The sequence below is a fragment of the Phyllostomus hastatus genome, unplaced genomic scaffold (assembly GCF_019186645.2).
Source record: "Phyllostomus hastatus isolate PE091 unplaced genomic scaffold, TTU_PhHast_1.1 phas_contig_16, whole genome shotgun sequence".
Lineage (NCBI taxonomy): Eukaryota > Metazoa > Chordata > Mammalia > Chiroptera > Phyllostomidae > Phyllostomus > Phyllostomus hastatus.
Window position 1 is genome coordinate 1,975,050 of NW_025333643.1, and position 19,287 is coordinate 1,994,336.

The following is a 19,287-nucleotide window of genomic DNA, read 5'->3' on the forward strand; positions in this document are numbered from 1 at the left end:
ATTAGCCAAGGTAAAAACGAAGGAGAGAATCCTAGAAGCAGCAAGAAATAAGGGGACAGTCACCTACAAAGGAATTCCCATCAGACTGTCAGCTGATTTCTCAAAAGAGACCTTACAGGCCAGAACGGGCTGGAAAGAAATATTCCAAGTCATGAAAGACAAGGACCTACATCCCAGATTGCTCTATCCAGCAAAGCTCTCATTTAGAATGGAAGAGCAGATAAAGTGCTTCTCAGATAAGGTCAAGTTAAAGGAGTTCACCACCACCAAGCCCTTATTTTATGAAATGTTAAAGGGACTTATCTAAGAAAAGAAGATTAAAAAAAAACATGTATAGTAAAAGGACAGCAAACTCAAAATTATGAACAACCACACCTAAAGCAAAACCAAAAGAAACTAAGCAAACAACTAGAACAGGGACAGACCACAGAAATGGAGATCACATGGAGGGTTAGCAACAGGGGAGTGGGAGGAGGAGAGGGGGGGAAAAGGTACAGAGAATAAGTAGCATAGATTGTAGGTAGAAAATAGATAGGGGGAGGGTAAGAATAGTATGAGAAATGTAGAAGCTAAAGAACTCATAAGTATGACACATGGACATGAACTTAAAGGGGGGGGAGTGGGTGGGAGAGGGTGTGCAGGGTGGAGCGGAGTGAAGGGGAAATGGGACAACTGTAATAACATAATCAATAAAAAATATTTTTTAGAAAAGGAAAGTCAGATGGTTGTACATATTTAGATAAGCTAAGACTTTAAGAATAGTAAGAAGATGGCCCTGGCCAGGTGGCTCAGTTGGTTGGGGCAACATCTCATACACCAAAAGGTTTCAGGTTTGATTCCCTGGGCAGGGCACATATGGGAGGCACCCAATTGATGTTTCTCTCTTACGTTGATACTTCTCTTTTCTCCACCCCCACCTTCCTCTCTCTCTAAAATTAATGAATATTTCCTGCTTGGTGTTGCTCAGTGATTGAGTGCCAGCCTAAGAACCAAAGGGTCACCAGTTTGAATCCCAGTCAGGGCACCTGCCTGGATAGTGGGCAAGGTCCCCAGAGGGGGCCACACAAGAGGCAACCACGCATCGATGTCTTTTGCCCTCTCTTTTTCCCCTCCTTCCCCTCTCTCTAAAAGTAAATAAAATCTTTTAAAAAATTAAGTTAAATTAATGAACATATCCTCTGGTGAGGATTAAAAAAAGAGTAGTAAGATGAAGTTATTTTGTAGACGAAATATAATATAAACAGTAGAACTAAAATGAAATTCATGTTGGAATAAGTAAGATTAGACTTATTTGTTATATGGTAAGAAAAAAAGTTGACGAGGGATAGTCAAAAAAGGAGAAAATGACGAAGTATGTCCTTATAAAAGAGCTGTACCTTATATAGGAGTGCACCAAAATAATTTCCTGTGTTATATCTGGGGACAGAATAGCGATGATCTGTCACAGAAAGCAGATCTGTCAGTGCTACGTCTGCTGCCCTGGCCGTATAGATTGTTCCCCTGGGTCTGTCTCCCAAGAAGGTTGATGATGACATCACCAAAGCAACCCGTGATTGGAAGGGCCTGAGGATTACAGTGAAACTGATCACTCAGAACAGACAGGCCCAAATTGAAGTAGTGCCTTCTGCCTCAGCCCTGATCATCAAAGCCCTCAAAGAACTGCCATGAGACAGAAAGAAACCAAAAAAAAAAAAAAAAAAACATTAAGCACAGTAGAAATACCACTTTTGATGAGGTGTCGACATTGCCCAACAGATGTGGCATGGTTCGGTAGCCCAAGAACTCTCTGGAACCATTAAAGAAATCCTAGGGACTGTCCAGTCAGTGGACTGCAGTGTTGATAGCTGCCACGCTCATGATATTGTAGATGACATCAACAGTGGTGCAGTGGAATGCCTGGCTAGTTAAGAACTACAAAGGAAAATGCTTCAATTAGAGATCATTTCAATAATAATGATGATGATGATTAGGAAAAGAAGTATAGGAAATGCCCATTGTTTTAGACTTCGGTTGAAAAAAATAAGATCACTCACAATACCAATTGCTAGCAGTGTTGGCTAGTTTTAAAAGATAATTTTGTTTTTGGAAACATTTTAAATATACTGTAAGTTTATTATAAAAGTGATATGTAACATTAAAATTTTTATTTTAATGTATTTTATTGATTATGCTATTACAGTTGTCCCATCTTTTTCTTCCCTTTATTCCCTTCCACCCTATACCTCCCCTCCCGCCACCATTCTCCCACCTTTGTTCATGTCCATGGGTCATACATATAATCTCTTTGGCCTCTCCATTTCCCATACTTTTCTTAACCTCCCCCTGTCTATAAAGAAAGCCATATTTCCACCATTGTAATACATCTATCACTACTTTATTACCTTATCATCTCCTCACATAAAATAACTATTTCTACCTCTACTTTCATTCTTTATCCTCCTTACTCTTAGTTTTCTCCATGATGATTACCACTATCTAACAAACATTTATACCTGTTATTTATCACACTAGAATGTAAATTGCAGAAGATAGGAACTTTGTTTTATTCGCTGTTGTATTCCCAGTGTCTAAAACAGTGCCTGGAATATGGTAAACAGTCAGTATTAAGATTGTTAAATGAATGAACGTATTTGGTTTTGGTCTTCACAGGTATATCATCCCATTGTAATTATAGTGTACATACAACTTATTCTTTCATTATTTCACAGAATAAGTGTAATAACCTTTTCCACAGATTTCTCCATAACCTGCAACACCATCCTTTTTCATAGCTACATAATTTTGTATTAAGAGAGTGTAGTATAAGTTACTAACCCACCCTCTAGAATGGAAATTAAAGTTGCTTCTGACCTTTCTCTGTTATAAATTAACACTGATAAGTATACACTTTATCAGTCAGGGGCCTAATAGCAAACCAGCTGTTTATGATTTAAACAGAAATGGGATTCTTAAAAAACATTTGAGTTAAAATATATGTGAGGAAGGATGGATGACTTGATATTTACCAGCAGGTCTGAATAAGTAATTTTGTAGGTAAGAGCTATATCCAGATCTTACTGAAATACCTGTCCAGTGAAGCTGTGGGTGCACACCACACTGCCAAGGCTAGTCATGAGGCTCCTGTTACTGAACTTGGAGTTTGCCACTTGGGATGCTCTATTCAAAAATGAGCTGTAGTTATCACAAGGTAGTTTTATTTACTTGAGCAAGTAAATGAGACAGGATTCATATCCAAAGCTCTGCCTTCCTGAAGGGAGGCTTAACCCTTGCTTATATAGACCACTACATGTTGATTGATTTCTTGGCCACGTGTATCTGTCAGCTCACCCTGTTTACCCCTGAATCTACAAAATACTGTGCTACATTTTAACATTAGGAAGAAATAACATATAGTAAGAATGTTCCCAGGGTCCCAGACCTTGAGACTCTTGTGGGATCTAACACTCTGCTGCCAGTGCAAAGTCACACGCTCATGCATCTGATGGAACCCCTGTCCTACAGGGTACACCAGGATAGCAAGTATCTGGCATTTTCTGCTTCTACAGTTGGAAATAGGCTCTGCCCCATATGGACTCCCTGAAAAGGGGAATTTCTATGTTCTCTAGAAAAATAACTTAGGACCACACACTGATAAAGCCATTTCTATATTTAAGCTAATTTTTGTAAGGTGGATTCCCAGAAGTAGAATTACCAGGCCAGAGGATGTAAACAAATTTTTATGATGAGAGGAGCCAACCTATTGACCTTAACAGTTGGACCTTGGAGCTTTTTGTTTACTCGGATTAATCTTCCCTTCTCTACATCATTTACTGACTGTACTTAGTGAATACAGTGTTACATTTCTTAGAACTTAATAGTTGAGATGGAAAGGGAATGTAATCTTCCTTTTTATTTTTTTTACTTTATTATTATGTTTCAATCCTTACCCAAGAACATGCTTCCATTAATTTTGGAGAGAAAGGAAAGGGTGAGAGAGAGAGAAACATTGATGTGAGAAAGAAACATTGATTGGTTGCTTCCCATACACACCCCCAATTGGGGATTGAACCCGTAACCTTTGGTGCATGGGATAATGTGCCAACCAACTGAGCCACCCAGCCAGGGCATAATCTCCTTTTTAAAAGGAGAATCATCTCTTTTTTTCCCCCTCTTGATTAATTTTTCCCTTTTGGGTTGGGTGCCTGGGTTTGGGCTAGAGCTTGAAAAATGGTTAACATATTCTCTTAGATTATTTTAAGCTAGTGCACATGGAAACTTGTAACAGTGTGAAGAACTTTTTTTAGTTTTCTTCCTCTCTAAACACTACCCCCCATCTTAAATCAAAGTAAATATCCATAAAACTTCTTTCTTCCCACCCTTCCCCCAGACTTTTGTTTGTTTTTTAATGACTATTATTTGGTTCATGTTAGTTGTTTGTGGAGATGTTAAAACAGATGAGTCTGTTGGCTTTAGTGGCAGGTGCGCTTGGCTGATTGTCAGAGAATCCGAGTATTAGTTCCAGCCCCACCTCTTAACTCCCTGTGACCTCAGGAGCTCCTTTTCCTCTGTGTCCTCGTGGGAAGGGTGAGACCTAGATCTGAAGCCATTGCATGGCCTGTTACGCACTGCCTTTGCACTAACTGCCTATGCTCATCATCCTCCTGCCACAATGGGAGGCTGCAGAGGCTAGAACTCTGACCTGTATTCACATGCTGAGTGAATATAATCAAACGTTTGTTAAATGAGCCACTGCTGTTATTATTGTGGGTGTTTTTTGTATGTAATGCAGACTATTGTTGCCTTCTCTTTAAATGTACAAGGAACTTGCAAAGACCCCATATCTTTAAAAATATTGGCTTAATATAGTGTGAAGTTGAAAATGCTATATGCAGAATGTGGTATTTCTGAGTTCTCCAAATCTTCCCTCCATTTCTATAGTTTTAAAATTGTTTTGAGTTGGTTGGACTCCATGGCAACATTCTGGTGAGCTCTCAGTTCAGGAAAGGTGGTCTTTAAGGGGAAGGGGGTGCATTTAGCAAAGACAACAAAGTGAAGGGAGAACATTGTAAAGCAAGGTACATTCTTTCCTAGAAGCAATTAATCATATCAGTAGATAGACTGCTTCAGCAGCTGGTGAAACAGCAGGAACATGTCAATTTTGCTTCCTTAGTTACAAGGAGTGATAGTGTATTTGACCTTCAGCAGAGCAGGGTCATAAAAAGGGCATCTTTAAACAGCTCTGTCTGGTTTTAGTGAATGGAATCTGCAGCGGCAGTTTGAAAACAAATGCCTGTGAGTTCCCCCAAACAACCCCTGGCCCTTTGGATTAGACTCTCTCTGGTCTGGCAGGTTGCTGAGGAAAAATGTAAGTCAAGCTGCAGGGAGCCATCAGCATGGTAAGTATAAGGGTCCTGACGAAAACAAGACTGATTTTGAAGCCTGTTCTCATTCTCTCAGTTTTTACAGTAGGAAAGCCTCCTTATAATGCAGTGTATTTCATAGGGACTTGTTTTTAGAGCAGCTGGTAAAATAGCAGTGGATTTAGACACCTATTTGAAGAAATTCAAGTTAGTGTCTATTGCTGTGTTTAGCACCTAGGAAATTATTTCTTTATAGACACTTATATTTGAATATGCTGGGTAAATTCAAAGTGGGACAAAAGCTGTTTATATATATTGTTGTTTTCAGCAGGTTAATCTGCCTAAGAATGTAGTTTGTGAACCATGTTGTTCTTAAACACCTCATTGTTTTACATAGTTGTAGGTAGTGGCTGTTGACTGGATTTTTGTTTTTATGCCAGGAAATTTAGGGCTGTAGTCTCATCTTTTTAAACACATGATCTGGAAAATTGAGGAACTTGTTAATCAATTTTGATATAATGAGACTCATTTATGATGTTCAGCTTTGATTCTTTTGTTGACTTTATTTATACTAATAAAGAAGAGCTAGACTTAATCAGTCATTAAGAGAAGTAATTCTTTAGAAACATGGTACAGGGGCATTTTAAGGTTTTAATCCTCTGTGTAAGGTAAAGGATAAGAAAGACCAGCAGCTTCCTGTGGATTCTTATCTCTTTGATCCAGGTTGAGGCACAAAGAAGATTTAACTCTGCTCGACCTTTCACTACACTTGTTATTTAATGGTCCTTTGGGATAAAAATAAAAAGAGGATGTGGTACATTTCAGTTCAGGCTGGAGGTCCCCCCTGCCTGAAACCCTTTACCCAATTAGGCATTTACATTGTTCTTTTTTTTTTTTTTTTCATGGTGAATGTTAAGGCCAAGTTGGAAATTCCTGATTGAGATTTGTAACATATTAGGTCTGCTTGATCTGTATTCCCCCCCACACACACAGGGTGTGAACTTTGTTGCCCTATTAATAATCTGTGGGAATATTGCAGCCAGAACCTAGAATAAATTACAGTTTAGAAACTCTTCAATATTTGCTCATTAGCCCAGTGCTGTCTGTGGGCATTCTCTCCAATCTAGATGTTCATATTTTAGCAAATGACTGAGTGTAAAGCACAGAAAATTTTCCTAAGAATTATTTTCTTTAAAAATGCTTCCAAGGCAATTTTGTATTATGGTGGAATAGAGAAGGTTCTCACTCCACACTGAAAATATATAAACTTTCCCATCAGCCTCATAAACTCAGGCATGTCAGTGGAAACTAGTACTCTTTGGTTTATGTAATAAACTGCCAAAGTAATAAACTGCCAAGGCAGGTGTTGTGCAGTACTTGCGGGGTGGCTAATCAGCAGACAAGCACAAGACTAGAGTAAAACAAAGAAAGGACTAGACAGAGTCCCAGGAGCAAGTACTATTAAAAAGACCTCTTATTCCCTGGCTGGCGTAGCTCAGTGGATTGAGCGCGGGCTGGGAACCAAAGTGTCCCAGGTTCGATTCCCAGCCAGGGTACATTCCTGGGTTGCAGGCCATAACCCCCCAGCAACCGCACATTGATGTTTCTCTCTCTCTCTCTCTCTCTCTCTCTCTCTCTCTCTCTCTCTCTCTCTCTCTCTCTCTCTCTCCCTCCCTTCCCTCTCTCTAAATAAATAAAATCTTTAAAAAAAAAAAAAAGACCTCTTATTTATTCCCTAAGTTTAGAAGTATTTATTCACTAAACAATCATCGTGGGCTTAATTATGTGCTTGGGCTTGGGAGTAAAAGGAGAAATAGGGAATGTGCCCTCCCGCCCTCGGGGGTAGGCTTCAACAGGCAGTTCACAGTAAGTGCCCTGGGGAGAGTGCCATGATGCAGGAGCCCTGGGAACCCTGAGCAGGCCTGTATACCAACCCAAGGGATCAGGAAAGACTGGCCAGAGGAGCAGGGCTTTTTAAAAAAGCTCTTCAGACAGTAAACATTTGGGTGTTTGGCAAGTACATTTAACTTTAAAAAAGATGTGAAATGGCATAGCTGACTTTACCCTTTAAACATGTGTCAGAGACCATGCAGTGAAGACCTATGTCTAAACATACTTTTATGCCCAGCATGCCTGTGGCTTAATTGAGTTCTTTGGACTAGCAGTTTAATAGTGCTTTGGACCAGCAGTTTCCCAGTCACAGTACAGGTACTCTGGCCAGGGTATAACTCACACCTGGGTGCTGTCAGACATTAATACTTCAGTGTGAACCAAAAGATTCTGTTCTTTGCAAGTTGAGCAGGTTGAAGGAGTAGAAAGTAGGTTAAGGCAGAGGACCAAGATTATCATCAGGCACTGAAAGTAGGCAGGAAAAAATGGAAAGCAGATACTTGAAGTAGTCAGAAATGCATCTAATACTTTTATGTCCTGTTACCAAATTTACTTTTATCACTGTACCAAATGATATTCAACAAAATGCTTTTAGAAAAAAATAATAATTCCTGCCTTGATGTCTGTTCATAATATTGGGCTCTAATCTATACAACTGCAAGAATTTTTGAGAGGTCCCATCATAGTATTTTTGCCTTCAAGCCAAATCATATCTAAACTGCCCCTGGTGTGACTAGAACACACATTCTCTCTAAAGACCATAGGAGTCCCAAGTATTTTCCCATTAACCTGTCACTTCCAGAGTTAAGCATCCCTTTGTTGAATTCCAGGAATATTTAAGACTGTTCACCCAGTCTACATTTATTACTGAGCTATCAGGAGCCCATTGCCAGTGCAATCCATGCCTCCTCTCAGGCAAATCTTGAGGCTTTTGGACTTCTCATGTAAAAAGGAATCATAGCATTTGCAAGTCTATGTCTTAACAGGTGTGAGAGCCAGGATCTAGGGAGATTAAACTGTAGCGCAGGCAGGGTTGCAAAGCTGGCATATAGCAGTCTCAGTGCTCAGCCCCACTTTTTCCCCGTAGCTGCCCATCTGCACCCCACCACCCCACCCACCCCCGTATACTTGAAAATCAGGCCAGCTTCAAATTCTGTGTGTACCCAGCCCACAGCTCCAGGGTGGAACAGGGTCAGTCTCAGTAGATTCAAGTGAAGCATGGACAGGGTCACTGTTTTTTGCTTACTGTTTAGAAAGTTCCTTTGAGTCCCTGTGGAATATTTTTTTTAAACTGTTATTCTTTTAAATAAACTTTTACTGTAGTATAACATGCATAAGTTCACAATTCATAAGTATATAACAGAATTATCAGAGACAATATTCCTATGGTTAAAAACACCACCCAGGTTAAGAACAGACTAGAATTTCCTGCCCTCCCTAAAGGTGACCTCTGTCCTAAATGCTTACACCATGGATTGAGTAATTTATTTGTTTGTTCATTCTTTAAAAAACAAATGTTAATAGCTTTATTAAGGTATAATTCACATACCATACAATTTACCTATTTAAATTGTACAATTCTGTGGCTTTTAATATACTTATAAGGTCATGTAGCCATCACCACAATCTAGCTTCAGAACATTTTTCATTATCCCAAAGAAACCTTGTACTTTTAGCTGCCTCCCCCACCACCACCACCAAATTTGCTTATTAGCCCCAGCCATAAGCAACCACTAATTTACTTTCTGACTTACCAATTTGCCTATTCTGGACATTTTATATAAACAGATTGATACAACATATGGCCTTTTGTGGCTAGTTGCTTTCATTCAGCATAATGTTTTCAAGGATAATTTTTGTCTTATAGTGAATTTTTTCTTGATAAAATTAATGCTTATGAAAGAAAATATCTTTTTAATAACTATTATAGTAATTAACCATGATGTGCTTTATAAAATTAAGATAGAATTCACTTACTATAAAATTTACCTTATCTAAAGTATATAGTTACTTTTTGGTATGTTCACAAGTTGTAACAGCCATCACTACCATCTAATTCCAGAACGTTTTCATCATTCCCAAAAGAAACTTCATACCTTTTAGCAGTTATTCCCCTTCCCCCATCCCATCAGTCCTTGGCAACCACTAATCTACTTTCTATTCCTATGGGTTTGCCTATTCTGGACATTCTGTATATATGAAATCATAGAATATGGGGTCTTTTGTGACTGATTTAATCAATATTGTAGAACGTATCAGTGCTTCATTTCTTCTTGCAAAGTAATATTCTATTGCATTAATATATACCACATTATTTATCCATTCATCAGTTGATGGACATTTGAGTTGTTTCTGCTTTTGAACTATTGTGAATAATAGTACTTTTGAGGTGTTATGAATAGATGTAAACATTTCCATATGGGTTTTTGTGTGGACATATAGTTATATACCTAGGAGTGGAATGACTGGTTCATATAGCAGCTTTATGTTTAACCTTTGAGGATTGGCCATATTGTGTTCCAAAGAGGCTGTACCTATTCTATTTTCATGTAGAGAAACTGGAACTCACAGTGTATGTGAGTTCCAGTTTCTCTACATCCTTGTCAATACTTGTTATTGTCCATCTTTTAAGTTGTAATACTTCTTTTTTTTTTAACCTATTAGGGTTTTTTTTTAAGATTTTATTTATTTATTTTTAGAGAGGGAAGGGAGGAAGAGAGAGAGAGAGCAAGAAACATCAATGTGCAATTGCTGGGGGTCACGGCCTGCAACCCAGGCATGTACCCTGACTGGGAATCGAACCTGTGACACTTTGGTTCGCAGCCCGAGCTCAATCCACTGAGCTACGCCAGCCAGGGTGATACTTCTTTATACTGTATATATGTGTGTCCATTTATTAGATATGTGATTTGCAAAGTTTTCTCCCTTTTGTAGGCTGTTCACTTTCTAGATGGCATTCTTTGAAGCACAAAACTTTAATCTTAGTGATATCCATTGTATCTTTCTTTTGGTGTCATGTTTTAGAAACCACCACCTAATCCAAGTAAACTAAGATTTATACCTATGTTTTCCTCTATTGGTTTTATAATTTTAGCTCTTTTATTTAAATCTTTGACCCATTTAATTTTTCCCTGTAGTGATAAAATACACATAATATAAAATTTAACATCTTAACTATATTTAAGTATACAGGTCCATGGTATTGAATACATTAACAATATACAATCTTCATAACTTTTCATGTTGTAAAACTCAAATTTTATGTGCATAAACACTAACTGGGATTACTCCTCTCACCCTAGTCTCTAGATCCAACATTCCACTTTCCGTCACTATGAATCTGACTTTCCTCAGTATCTCACATAAGTAGAGTCATGCAATATTTGTCTTTTCGTGACTGGCTTATTTCACTTAGCATAACATCCTCAAAGTTCATCCACATTGTATTGTATGTCAGATTTTCCTTCCTTTTTTAGACTGGATAATATTCTATTGTATAAATACACCACAATTTGATTATCCATTTATCTCTACATAAACACTTGGGTCACTTTCACCCCTTGACTATTGGGAATAATGCCACTATGAACATGTGTACACAACTGTCTCTTCAAGGCACTGCTTTCAGTCCTTTTGTGTATGTACCTGGAAGTAGAGTTACTGTATTTTATGGTAATTCTATGTTTAATTTTTTGAGGGAACTCCATGCTGTTTTCCACAGCAGCTGTACCGTTTTACATTCCCACAGTCAACAAGGGTTCCACTTTCTCCACATCCTCATCAACACTTTATTTTCTGTTGGTATTTGTTTTCAAAGTAGCCATCCTAGTGGGTAATCGGTATGAGATGGTATCTCATTGTAGTTTTGATTTTTATTTCCCTAATGACTAGTGATGTTGAGTGAGCAGCTTTTCATGTGCTTATTGGCTGTTTGTATATCATCTTTGGAGAAATGTCTATTCAGATCCTCTGCCCTTTTGTTAATTGGGTTGGAGTTTTGTTTTGTTTTATGTTGAGTTTTAGGAGTTCTCCATATATTCTAGATATTAATGCCTTATCAGATACATTACTTGTAAATATTTTCTCCCATTCCGTTGGATGCCTTTATTTGCCCTGTTAGTATTGTCTTTCAATGCACACATTTTTAAAATTTTTATAAAGTTAAGTTTGTCTCTTTTTTCTGTTATTGCCAGTGACTTTGGTGTCATATCCATGCAACCATTGCCAAATCTGATACTGTGATGCTTTTCTGTGTTTTCTTCTAAGAGTTTTATAGTTTGGGTCATTAAATTTAAGTCTTTGATCCATTTCAAGTTAGTTTTTTATATGGTGTTAGAAAAGAGTCCATTGTCATTCTTTTGCATGTGGATATCCACTTTTCCCAGCACATTGTTGAAAAGACTATACTTTCCATCATCGAATGGTCTTGGCACTCTTGTCAAAACTCATTTAACCACATATGTGAGGCTTTATTTCTCTTCCGTTCTGTTTCTGTGGTTTATATGTCTGTGTTTGTTTTTGTTTTTGTTTTCAATTTAGAGACAGGAAGAAAAAGAAAGAGGGAAACATCAATTTGTTGTTCTACTTATTTGTGCATTCAGTGGTCGCTTCTTGTATGTACCCTGACTGGGGATCACACCCCCAAACTTGGTGTATCAGGGTACACTCTAACCAGCTCTGCTACTCTGCCAGGGTTACATGTCTTTCTTAATGCCATTATCACACAATGTTGATGACTTTGTAGCAAGTTTTGAGATCAGAAAGCGTGAGCTCTCCAGTTTCATTCTTTTTCAAAGTATTTTTGGCTATTTGGGGTCCCTGGAGAATTTACGATAGGTTTTTCTATTTCTGCAAAAAAAAATCATTGGGATTTTGATAGGAATTGTATTCAATCTGTAGATCACTTTGGGTACCATTGCCATTTTATCAATAATTAAGTCTTTCAATCCATGAACATGGAATGTGTTTCCCTTTATTTGTTTTTAATTTCTTTCAGGGATTTTTTCAGTTTTCATGTACGAGTCTTTCACCTCCTTGGTTAAGTTAATTCCTCAGAATTCTTTTTGATGCTGTTTCATGGAATTGTTTTTGTAATTTCCTTTTCAAATTATTTATTGTTCATTTATACAAGTGTTACCAACACTGATTTTTGTTTGTTGACTTTGTATCCTGCTGTTTTGCTGAACTCATTTATTCTAACAGAGGGTGTGTGTGTGTGTGCGTGTGTGTGTGTTCTGCTACTTTGCTGAACTCATTTATTCTAACAGGGTTGTGTGTGTGTGTGTGTGCGTGTGTGTGTGTTCTGCTACTTTGCTGAACTCATTTATTCTAACAGGGTGTGTGTGTGTGTGTGTTCTGCTACTTTGCTGAACTCATTTATTCTAACAGGTGTGTGTGTGTGTGTGTGTGTGAGATTGTTAGGGCTTTTTTTAAATGTATAAGATAATATCATCTACATACAGGGATAATTTTACTTCTTTCCAATTCGGATGCCTTCTCCCTCCCCCTTTTTTCTTGCCTAATTGCTCTGAGTAGAATTTTAAGTACTGTGTTGAGTTGAAGTGGTGAAAGCAGGCATCTTTGTCTTGTTCCTCATCTTAGAGGAAAAGCTTTTATTCTTTCACCAGTGAGTATGATGTTCGCTGTAGGTTTTTCATGTGTGGCTTTTATTATGTGAGAGTAGTTTCCTTCTCTTCCTAGTTTGCTGAGTGTTTTTATTATGAAAGGATGTTGACTTTTGTCAAATGCTTTTACTGCATCAATTGAGATGATTGTGTGTTTTTCTTCTTTATTCTGTTAATGTGGTATAGTGCATTGGTACAGTTTTTTATGTTATCTTTGAGGGAATTATGGTGAGTACATTTAACATCCTAACGTTTTAACACTCTAGTTTGAATTTATTGCAGTTTAATTTAAATGACATACAAAAACTTTTCTCCTTTAAAACCCTATGCCCACCCTTTTTGGTTGTTAATGTGACAAAATTATACCTTTATACATTTTGTGTCCAAAACATAATATAATGATTCTTTTAAATGCATTTAGTGTACTAAATTATATAGAAAACAAGAATTAAAGTTTCAGTGTTGCAATAATGTTATCTTTTAAACTAACAGGTTTCTTTTTAATTTAACTGTATTAGTCTTTTAAGTTGTGGGAAAAAACCCAAAATACAGTTCCAAACCACCATTAGAGTAATACTAGATTTTATAATTGCTCATATATTTCCCTTTATCAAGATTTTCACTTTTCCAATTGGCTTTGAATTACCATCTGTGGTCTTTCCATTTCATCTTGCAGGACTCCCTTGAGCATTTTTTTGTAGGGCCAGTCTAATGACTATGAACTTCCTGGACTGTTTATCTGGGAATGTCTTGATTTATCCCTCTTTTGAAGGGCAGCTTTGCCAGGTATAGAATTCTTGATAGGTTTTTTTTCCCTTTAAGTACTCTTAATATATCAGCCAACTATCTTCTGTCCTCCAGAATTTCTGATAAGAAATCTATAAATATTCTAATTGAGGATCCCTTGTATGTGATGATTCACTTCTCTCTTGCTACTTTCTAGATTCTCTTTTGTCTTTTGAGAGTTAAACAATAGCCCTGGCCGGTAGCTCAGTTGGTTGGAGCATTGTCCCATACACAAAAAGGTTATGCCTTCGAACCTCAGTCAGGGTACATACAGGAGGCAGCCACTCAGTGTTTCTCTCCCATTGACATTTCTCTCTCTCCCTTCCTCTCTCTCCAAAATCAGTAAACATGTCCTCAGGTGAGGATTAAAAGAAAGTAAGTAGGACTATGATGGGTCTTTGACTTCTTACTTGGACTTTATTGAGCTTCTTGGATGCTTTTATTCATGTCTGTCTTCAAATTTGGGAAGTTGTCAGCTATTTTTTAAATATTCTGTCTTCTCTCCTCCTCCTTATTCTTATTATTCTTATTCTTATTCTTATTCTTATTCTTATTCTTATTATTCTTATTCTTCTTCTTCTTCTTCTTGACTCCCACAAAGCATGTTTCCACATCTGTTGGTGTCCTGCAGGCCCTTTTTGGCTCTGGTTACTTTTCTTTAGTTTTTTTCTTTCTATTCTTGAGACTTGGTAATTTCCATTCTTCTATCTTCAAGTTCACAGATTGTTGTTGAAATCTGCCTGTAAATCCTTCTAGTGAATTTTTCATTTCAGTAATTTTACTTTTCAGCGTCAGAATTTTGTTTTCTTTTTAGATTTTTATTGAAGTTTATATTTTATTCATACATTATTTTCTGACTTTTCCCACATCTTCCTTGAGTCTTTGAGTATCATTTAGACCAGGGATGTCCAACCTTTTGGTGTCTTTAGGCCACACTGGAAGAGGAAGAATTGTCTAGGGCCATACATTAAATCCACTAAAACTGATGAGCAAAAAAAAGATACGTGCATAATTTCTGTGATATCTGCCACCAAAGATAAACAAAAAGGTCCTCACGTGATAACCCTAATTATGCAGCAGCCCTTTCAGTAATCTTTTAAAATCGTTGAGCAGGTCCCAAGTTTGTGAACACTAATATAGAATATGTACATATCTAAGTAATTAAAATGTCATTGATTTTTTTATTGTAAAAGAAAAGAGGGCAACATAAAACTAGTGGGATGTTTGATGTTGTATTTGAGAAACTAGTGCATCAATATCTGGTTTGATAGAAGTAGTTGCAGTTCTCAGTGAGTTCTCAAGGTGCTCATCAGATATTTTGGTTCTAATTTTACTCTTAATGTGTTTCATTCTTGAAGTAGTGGTTCACAAATGTAGGCGCTGCCAAATAGTGATGACGAGAATAAGGCATGATTTTGAAACGAGATATTTGTCTCTGGCAAGATAGTACCTATTAAAAGCCCAGTAAAGAGATACGATCAAATTTTTCTTTAAGTTTCTCAGATTGCAGCTCTTTGCATTGCATTTGAAAATTGGCAAGTAACATTTATATAAACTGAAAATGAAGTTGCAAATATAGCAAAATATTGATTATTTTCCCAGAAATCTTGAAATTTGTTTTCAAATTCTTGCACCAAATCAAAAAGCAAGGGTGCATGTTTTTCACTGTTTACAGGACTGTGTTTAGCCAATGTGTCAAATGCATAAAATTGTTTGCCTTAATTTGAGCTTGCCATAATTTCAGTTTCATTTGGAATGCTGTATGGTTTGAAACATGGTATTGATAAGTTGGTTTTTACTTTGAAGACGTATGTTTAACTCATTTAAATGAGCAGTTAAATCCACTAAAAATGCTAAATCTGTAAGCCACTTTTTATCAAGTTCTGACACAAATTTGTTTTTGATACCAAAAATGACTTGATAACATGTTGCAAATCATAAAATATTTTCAATATTTGTCCTCTACTTAGCCATCTTACTTCCAAAAAGTGAATCATATCACCATAGTCAACATTAATATTTTTAAGAAATTCCTGGAATTGGTGATGATTCAGTCCCTTGGCTCTTATGAAATGTATAGTCTTAATGATGATTTGCATGCCGTTACCCATTTTTAAAGCTTTTGTACATAATTTTTCTTAATGTACTGTGCAGTGATACTTCATCAAACGTGAGTTTGGGGCAGAAATTGCATCATTTTCTATTCATCAGGGCACCATCAGTACTTCGACCAGATATGTTGACAATGGACAAAGAAAATTGCTTTAATGTATTTTTCACCGCTTCATGTAAATCTTGATTTAATTGTATCTTTCAATGGCACTGAAGAAGCCGTTTCTTCAGTGACATTATATTCGTGACTAATACCTCTAATAAAAATGGCTAGTTGAGCCATATCTATAGCATCAGTGTTACCACCCATCACCAAAGCATAAAATTCAAAATTAGCAGCTTTGTTCTCCAAACTTCTTTTAATAAATTTTCCAGTTTCTTCAATTCACCTGACTATATTCTAGTAAGAGAAACTGGTTTTAGAAGTATCCCTCTTTTTTTTTTTTTCAGGGCAAATGTATCTGCCACACTTGCTATACATTGTTTAATAAACTCGCCATCAATAAATGGTTTTGATTTTTTTTGCTATTAAATATGCTACCACTTCACTAGCTTTTACAATAGAATTTGCCTGAGTTGTAACTTTTTGAAATAATTTTTGTTGAGAAGACAGACTTTTTTCAGTTCCTCTGTTTTTTCCTTACAACATGATACTTCATATGCATTGAATTTGGCAGCATGTTTTTGCATATAATGCCTTTTCAAATTATAGTCTTTGAAAACTTGCACATATTCCCTACAAATTAAGCAGAGTGCCTTACTACCTGCCTCAACAAAAAGTACTCAGCTGTCCACTTTTCATTAAACAATCTTCCTTCATCCACAGTTTTTCTTTTAGGGGGTTCTGTTTTCTTTTGAGACATTGTAGAAACCATGCTTGGATTTAAAAAATAATAACAGATAAGAGACTTTATTTATTTCTATTATGAAAATTAATTGACAGGAAAATAGAAAGCAAGTTTTGGGCCTTTCTACAGCCTCTTGGCTGCCAATACAGGGAGAGGCAAAGGGCTGATTATAAAGCGTGGCAGGCGATGATGTGTAAGGCACCGCCGAGGTGTAGAAGTACCTTTCTTTAATAATCCAATAAGAATGCTTATGTGACTTCTAAATAACATAAAACACCTAACATTGCAATGGTCAGTTGAAATTCTGATAATCACTGCCTCGCTAAGTCACCACATGTAACACATGATGGTGTCAGTTCTACTGTCTGCACTTGGAAGGTAACACACTGGAAACTGCACACTGCCATAAAACTGAAGCCATGCATGTGTACAATAACGAGAGCGTACATACATTTATTTTACATGATACTGCAACATATAAGTACAAAAAAAGTCTCAAAGTATTTTAAGTAAATTTACCATATTGTGTTGGGCCCCATTCATAGCCATCCAGACCACAGATTTGGACACCCCTGATTTAGACAGTTGTTTTAAAGTCTTTGTGTAGTAGATCTGACGTCATATCTTTTTCAAGGATAATTCTTGTTTATCTTTTTCCTTTGAATGGGTCATAATTTCCTGAGTTGTTGTTTTTTTTTAAATAAGCCTTGTGATTTTTTGTTGTTGAAAACAGGACATTTCAATTTAATAATGTGATAACGCTGGAAATCAGAGTCTCTCCCTTTCCCAGGATTTGCTGGGCTTTGTTATTGTTGTCATTGTCATCATCATTGTTTTTGTGAGCTGTCTCTGTGCCAAGGATTGTCCTGGCATGAAACTTTAAGTCTTCTAAGGCCTTTCCAAACCTGTTTTTCCCTGGGCATTTCTAATTTTTCCTATATATGCAGTTGCTTTAGAATGTCCTAGTGTTTGATGTCTGGCTCCCAAAAGGGGGGAAAGAGAAAAATGGGGTGGTGTAGAATAACAATCCAGCCCTTTTAAGCCCCCTGGAAGTCACTTCAGCCAAAGATGAAGGGCTTGCAAAAACAGGGGGAAGTTCTACAACAATCATTGCCTCCTTGTCTACACTTCTGTGATCAGAAGCAGCAGTCAGCAATTAAGAGCACAGATTCCCCAATATCTGGAGGACAAGGTCCTTTTTGCCCCCCTTGGCTCCCACAAACTATGTTAGACTGCTATAGGAACATAATGCACAGCTGCCCTCTGCAGGGTGGAGTTGGGGGATGGATAGCTGCTGCTCTTCCAAGAGCTGAAATTGACCAAAATTAACCTCAATTTATTGTCCAGGTCTACTCTTTATCAGGTTGAAACTTCCCTTCTAGTCATAGTTAGCTGAATGTTTTTACCATGGAAAGGTATTGGATTTGTCAAATGCTTTTTCTGTGTCCAGTGAGATAATCATGTGGCTTTTGTCCTCTTATTCTTTTGATGTAGTGTATTACAGTTTTTGATTTATGTTGAACCAACTTTGCATTCCTGGATAAATCCCACTTAGTCATGGTATATAACCTTTTATGATTCTATATCAGGTTTGATAGTGTTTTGTTGAGGATTGCTCCACCTATATTCATAAGGAATATTGGTCTGTAGTTTTATTGTGATATTTTAGTCTGGCTTTGGTAATATTGACCTCATAGAATGAATTGGAAAGTATTCCTTCTTTTTTTATTTTTGGGAAGAGTTTATAAAGCATTGGTTCATGGTATACTTTTATTCAAGGAAAAATATCTACTCAGTTCAGGTGCCCAGGTGACCCCTCAGAACCTTGAGCCTTGCTTTGGTGGGTATTGACTAAATTCCAGATTCTTGTACTACTGATGGGCTTTTCCAAGGTCTGTACCAGTGGGGCTGGTAGGTTACCAGTCCCAGTAGTTCTCAGTGTAATGCTGGTTCTGTTTGCCATCTTCTATAGTGCTATAGAGAATTCCTTCTGAGAACTATCATCTTAGTGGAATGTTTTTATAACTGGTTTTGGAGGCATTGAAATATCATTTCAAAGAAGTTATTTTGGTAGCTTTTTTATTGAAGTTGTGCAGAACAGACTTGAAAATTCCTTAGTTTTTTTTCTTTGTATTTACAACATTAGAAAGCTATTTTACGATTGTATTTTCTTTGCGCCATCCTATATCAATATCTCATTGATTCCTTTGTCATATTGGTTCCATACTCTAGAACACTAGTTTTATCACTTCTTTAAAGCCACCGTGAGTCCTAGCCAGTGTGACTCAGTTCGAGCATCTTCCTGTACACTGAAAGGTTTTGGGTTTGATTCCTGGCCAGGACCCATACCTAGGTTGCTGGTTCTATTCCTGGTTGAGGCGCATATGGAAGGCAGCCAATCAGTGTTTCTCTTTTGCACAGATGTCCATCCCCACCCCACCCCTTTCCCTCTCTCCCTTTCTTCCTGTCTCTTAAAGCAATGAAAAAAATGTCCTGGGGTAAAAGTTAATAATAATGATGCCACTGTGAAAGCAAAAGTTGTGATGCACTCTCCCTCTCAGGAGCACAACTGTACCTTTCCCATTCCCTTTGTCTTCCTCCACAAGTGTGTTACCTTTATCTTTGTCTCTCCTAAGCTCCAAGGGCCCTCTTCTTTTGTCTTTGTAATTCGTTTCCTGAGCCCATTTC

At 37.2% G+C, this 19,287-nt stretch overlaps 1 protein-coding gene across 4 annotated transcripts in view; it reads left to right on the plus strand.

The window, feature by feature from the left end:
- Window positions 1-19,287, plus strand: part of NR2C2 (nuclear receptor subfamily 2 group C member 2) — a 98,990-nt gene that overhangs the window by 37,538 nt on the left and 42,165 nt on the right. The window lies entirely within an intron of this gene.